The sequence below is a fragment of the Pezoporus flaviventris genome, unplaced genomic scaffold (assembly GCF_033815535.1).
Source record: "Pezoporus flaviventris isolate CSIRO_AGI_PZ_B2104156 unplaced genomic scaffold, CSIRO_AGI_Pfla_v1 ptg000033l, whole genome shotgun sequence".
Taxonomy (NCBI): domain Eukaryota; kingdom Metazoa; phylum Chordata; class Aves; order Psittaciformes; family Psittacidae; genus Pezoporus; species Pezoporus flaviventris.
Genome location: NW_026892581.1, coordinates 1,655,001 through 1,661,222, shown reverse-complemented (window position 1 = coordinate 1,661,222; position 6,222 = coordinate 1,655,001).

The following is a 6,222-nucleotide window of genomic DNA, read 5'->3' as shown; positions in this document are numbered from 1 at the left end:
ATCATTGCTGTCGCTCCTCGCTTTCATACCTAAAGGTCCATTTGAATACAACCTCTCCGAAGCTTGTTCTCGGCTGCCCAGGGGAAGAACGATTAGTGCACGAACGTCTGGCTTCTGCTCCCAGATCTGAAGAGCCAGGATGGAAAGCATGTGCTGGGCATCTTCAGCACACAGTCAGCTTTGCAACGGTGTCACCATCATTGCTGTCGCTCCTCGCTTTCATACCTAAAGGTCCATTTGAATGCACCCTCTTCGGAGCTTGCTCTCGGCTACCCAGCTGCACAGTGAGTAGAGCACGAACAGTTGCCGTCTGCTCCCACATTCGAAGAGCCAGGAGGGAAAATTGGTGAAAGCTTAGGGTTAGGGTTAGGGTTAGGGTTAGGGTTAGGAGTTAGGGTTAGGGGTTAGGGTTAGGGTTAGGGTTATGTTTAGGTTTAGGGTTAGGGTTAGGGTTAGGGTTAGGGGTAGGGTTAGGGTTAGGGTTATGGTTAGGTTTAGGGTTAGGGTTAGGTGTAGGGGTAGGGTTAGGGTTAGGGTTAGGGTTAGGGTTAGGGTTAGGGTTAGGGTTGGGTTAGGGTTAGGGTTAGGGTTAGGGTTAGGGTTGCCGTCTGCTCCCACAGTCGAAGAGCCAGGAGGGAAAGCATGTGCGGGGCATCTTCAGCACAGAGTCTGCTTTGCAATGCTGTCACCATTATTGCTGTCACTCCTCGGTTTCATACCTAAAAGTACATTTGAATGCACCCTCTCCAAAGCTGCTTCTCAGCTGCCCAGTAGCACAGCGATTAGTGCACGAACTTCTGGCTTCTGCTCCCAGATCCCAAGAGCCGGGAGGGAAAGCATGTGCTGGGCATCTTAAGCACACAGTCAGCTTTGCAACAGTGCCTCCATCATTGCTGACGCTTTTCGCTTTCATACCTCGAAGTTCATTTGAATCCACCTTCTCCGCTCATTGCTCTTGGCTGTCCAGCGGCACAGTCATTAGAGCATGAACGTCTGGCCTCTGCTCCCAGAGCCGAAGAGCCAGGAGGGAAAGCATGTGCTGGGCATCTTCAGCACACAGTCAGCTTTGCAACGGTGTCACCATCATTGCTGTCGCTCCTCGGTTTCATACCTAAAAGTCCACTAGAATGCAACCTCTACGGAGCTTGCTCTGAGCTGCCAAGTAGCACAGCAATTAGAGCACGAACGTCTGGCCTCTGCTCCCAGAGCCGAAGAGCCAGGAGGGAAAGCATGTGCTGGGCATCTTCAGCACACAGTCAGCTTTGCAACGGTGTCACCATCATTGCTGTCGCTCCTCGCTTTCATACTTAAAAGTCCATTTGAGTGCAACCACTCCGAAGCCTGTTCTCGGCTGCCCAGGGGAAGAACGATTAGTGCACGAACGTCTGGCTTCTGCTCCCACAGCCGAAGAGCCAGGAGGGAAAGCATGTGCTGGGCATCTTCAGCACACAGTCAGCTTTGCAACGGTGTCACCATCATTGCTGTCGCTCCTCGGTTTCATACCTAAAAGTCCACTAGAATGCAACCTCTACGGAGCTTGCTCTGAGCTGCCAAGTAGCACAGCAATTAGAGCACGAACGTCTGGCCTCTGCTCCCAGAGCCGAAGAGCCAGGAGGGAAAGCATGTGCTGGGCATCTTCAGCACACAGTCAGCTTTGCAACGGTGTCACCATCATTGCTGTCGCTCCTCGCTTTCATACTTAAAAGTCCATTTGAGTGCAACCACTCCGAAGCCCGTTCTCGGCTGCCCAGGGTAAGAACGATTAGTGCACGAACGTCTGGCTTCTGCTCCCACAGCCGAAGAGCCAGGAGGGAAAGCATGTGCTGGGCATCTTCAGCACACAGTCAGCTTTGCAACGGTGTCACCATCATTGCTGTCGCTCCTCGCTTTCATACCTCAAGGTCCATTTGAATGCACCCACTTCGGAGATTGCTCTCGGCTGCCCAGCAGCACAGTGAGTAGAGCACGAACGGTTGCCGTCTGCTCCCACAGTCGAAGAGCCAGGAGGGAAAGCATGTGCTGGGCATCTTCAGCACACAGTCAGCTTTGCAACGGTGTCACCATCATTGCTGTCGCTCCTCGCTTTCATACCTAAAAGTCCACTAGAATGCAATCTCTACGGAGCTTGCTCTGAGCTGCCAAGTAGCACAGCAATTAGAGCACGAACGTCTGGCCTCTTCTCCCACAGTCGAAGAGCCCGGAGGGAAAGCATGTGCTGGGCATCTTCAGCACACAGTCAGCTTTGCAACGGTGTCACCATCATTGCTGTCGCTCCTCGCTTTCATACCTAAAGGTCCATTTGAATGCACCCTCTTCGGAGCTTGCTCTCGGCTGCCCAGCTGCACAGTGAGTAGAGCACGAACAGTTGCCGTCTGCTCCCACAATCGAAGAGCCAGGAGGGAAAGCTGGTGAAAGCTTAGGGTTAGGGTTAGGGTTAGGGTTAGGGTTAGGAGTTAGGGTTAGGGGTTAGGGTAAGGTTAGGGTTAGGGTTAGGGTTAGGGGTTAGGGTTAGGGTTAGGGTTAGGGTTAGGGTTAGGGTTAGGGTTAGGGGTAGGGTTAGGGTTATCGTTAGGTTTAGTGTTCGGGTTAGGGGTAGGGGTGAGTTAGGGTTAGGGTTAGGGTTAGGGTTAGGGTTGGGTTAGGGTTAGGGTTAGGGTTAGGGTTAGGGTTAGGGTTGCCGTCTGCTCCCACAGTCGAAGAGCCAGGAGGGAAAGCATGTGCGGGGCATCTTCAGCACACAGTTAGCTTTGCAACGGTGTCACCATCATTGCTGTCGCTCCTCGGTTTCATACCTAAAAGTCCACTAGAATGCAATCTCTACGGAGCTTGCTCTGAGCTACCAAGTAGCACAGCAATTAGAGCACGAACGTCTGGCCTCTGCTCCCAGAGCCGAAGAGCCATGAGGGAAAGCATGTGCTGGGCATCTTCAGCACACAGTCAGCTTTGCAACGGTGTCACCATCATTGCTGTCGCTCCTCGCTTTTATACTTAAAAGTCCATTTGAATGCACCCTCTTCGGAGCTTGCTCTCGGCTGCCCAGCTGCACAGTGAGAAGAGCACGAACAGTTGCCGTCTGCTCCCACAATCGAAGAGCCAGCAGGGAAAGCTGGTGCTCTGAATCTTCTGCACACAGTCAGCTTTGCAACAGTGCCTCCATCATTGCTGTCGCTCCTCACTTTCATACCGAGAAGTTCATTTGAATCCAACTTCTCTGCTCGTTGCCCTTGGCTGCCCAGCAGCACAGTCAGTAGAGCACGAACGTCTGGCCTCTGCTCTCAGAGCCGAAGAGCCCGGAGGGAAAGCATGTGCTGGGCATCTTCAGCACACAGTCAGCTTTGCAACGGTGTCACCATCATTGCTGTCGCTCCTCGCTTTCATACCTAAAGGTCCATTTGAATACAACCTCTCCGAAGCTTGTTCTCGGCTGCCCAGGGGCAGAACGATTAGTGCACGAACGTCAGGCTTTTGCTCCCAGATCTGAAGAGCCAGGAGGGAAAGCATGTGCTGGGCATCTTCAGCACACAGTCAGCTTTGCAACGGTGTCACCATCATTGCTGTCGCTCCTCGCTTTCATACCTAAAGGTCCATTTGAATGCACCCTCTTCGGAGCTTGCTCTCGGCTGCCCAGCTGCACAGTGAGTAGAGCACGAACAGTTGCCGTCTGCTCCCACAATCGAAGAGCCAGGAGGGAAAGCTGGTGAAAGCTAAGGGTTAGGGTAAGGTTAGGGTTAGGGTTAGGGTTAGGGGTTAGGGTTAGGGTTAGGGTTATGTTTAGGTTTAGGGTTAGGGTTAGGGTTAGGCTTAGGGTTAGGGTTAGGGTTATGGTTAGGTTTAGGGTTAGGGTTAGGGGTAGGTGTAGGGTTAGGGTTAGGGTTAGGGTTAGGGTTAGGGTTAGGGTTGGGTTAGGGTTAGGGTTAGGGTTAGGGTTAGGGTTAGGGTTGCCGTCTGCTCCCACAGTCGAAGAGCCAGGAGGGAAAGCATGTGCGGGGCATCTTCAGCACAGAGTCTGCTTTGCAATGCTGTCACCATTATTGCTGTCACTCCTCGGTTTCATACCTAAAAGTACATTTGAATGCACCCTCTCCAAAGCTGCTTCTCAGCTGCCCAGTAGCACAGCGATTCGTGCACGAACTTCTGGCTTCTGCTCCCAGATCCCAAGAGCCGGGAGGGAAAGCATGTGCTAGGCATCTTCAGCACACAGTCAGCTTTGCAACAGTGCCTCCATCATTGCTGACGCTTTTCGCTTTCATACCTAGAAGTTCATTTGAATCCACCTTCTCCGCTCATTGCTCTTGGCAGTCCAGCGGCGCAGTCATTAGAGCATGAACGTCTGGCTTCTGCTCCCAGAGCCGAAGAGCCAGGAGGGAAAGCATGTGCTGGGCATCTTCAGCACACAGTCAGCTTTGCAACGGTGTCACCATCATTGCTGTCGCTCCTCGGTTTCATACCTAAAAGTCCACTAGAATGCAACCTCTACGGAGCTTGCTCTGAGCTGCCAAGTAGCACAGCAATTAGAGCACGAACGTCTGGCCTCTGCTCCCAGAGCCGAAGAGCCAGGAGGGAAAGCATGTGCTGGGCATCTTCAGCACACAGTCAGCTTTGCAACGGTGTCACCATCATTGCTGTCGCTCCTCGCTTTCATACTTAAAAGTCCATTTGAGTGCAACCTCTCCGAAGCTTGTTGTCGGCTGCCCAGGGGCAGAACGATTAGTGCACGAACGTCTGGCTTCTGCTCCCAGATCCGAAGAGCCAGGAGGGAAAGCATGTGCTGGGCATCTTCAGCACACAGTCAGCTTTGCAACGGTGTCACCATCATTGCTGTCGCTCCTCGCTTTCATACCTAAAGGTCCATTTGAATGCACCCTCTTCGGAGCTTGCTCTCGGCTGCCCAGCTGCACAGTGAGAAGAGCAGGAACAGTTGCCGTCTGCTCCCACAATCGAAGAGCCAGCAGGAAAAGCTGGTGCTCTGAATCTTCTGCACACAGTCAGCTTTGCAACAGTGCCTCCATCATTGCTGTCGCTCCTCACTTTCATACCGAGAAGTTCATTTGAATCCAACTTCTCTGCTCGTTGCTCTTGGCTGCCCAGCAGCACAGTCAGTAGAGCACGAACGTCTGGCCTCTGCTCTCAGAGCCGAAGAGCCCGGAGGGAAAGCATGTGCTGGGCATCTTCAGCACACAGTCAGCTTTGCAACGGTGTCACCATCATTGCTGTCGCTCCTCGCTTTCATACCTAAAGGTCCATTTGAATACAACCTCTCCGAAGCTTGTTCTCGGCTGCCCAGGGGAAGAACGATTAGTGCACGAACGTCTGGCTTCTGCTCCCAGATCTGAAGAGCCAGGATGGAAAGCATGTGCTGGGCATCTTCAGCACACAGTCAGCTTTGCAACGGTGTCACCATCATTGCTGTCGCTCCTCGCTTTCATACCTAAAGGTCCATTTGAATGCACCCTCTTCGGAGCTTGCTCTCGGCTACCCAGCTGCACAGTGAGTAGAGCACGAACAGTTGCCGTCTGCTCCCACATTCGAAGAGCCAGGAGGGAAAATTGGTGAAAGCTTAGGGTTAGGGTTAGGGTTAGGGTTAGGGTTAGGAGTTAGGGTTAGGGGTTAGGGTTAGGGTTAGGGTTATGTTTAGGTTTAGGGTTAGGGTTAGGGTTAGGGTTAGGGGTAGGGTTAGGGTTAGGGTTATGGTTAGGTTTAGGGTTAGGGTTAGGTGTAGGGGTAGGGTTAGGGTTAGGGTTAGGGTTAGGGTTAGGGTTAGGGTTAGGGTTAGGGTTGGGTTAGGGTTAGGGTTAGGGTTAGGGTTAGGGTTGCCGTCTGCTCCCACAGTCGAAGAGCCAGGAGGGAAAGCATGTGCGGGGCATCTTCAGCACAGAGTCTGCTTTGCAATGCTGTCACCATTATTGCTGTCACTCCTCGGTTTCATACCTAAAAGTACATTTGAATGCACCCTCTCCAAAGCTGCTTCTCAGCTGCCCAGTAGCACAGCGATTAGTGCACGAACTTCTGGCTTCTGCTCCCAGATCCCAAGAGCCGGGAGGGAAAGCATGTGCTGGGCATCTTAAGCACACAGTCAGCTTTGCAACAGTGCCTCCATCATTGCTGACGCTTTTCGCTTTCATACCTCGAAGTTCATTTGAATCCACCTTCTCCGCTCATTGCTCTTGGCTGTCCAGCGGCACAGTCATTAGAGCATGAACGTCTGGCCTCTGCTCCCAGAGC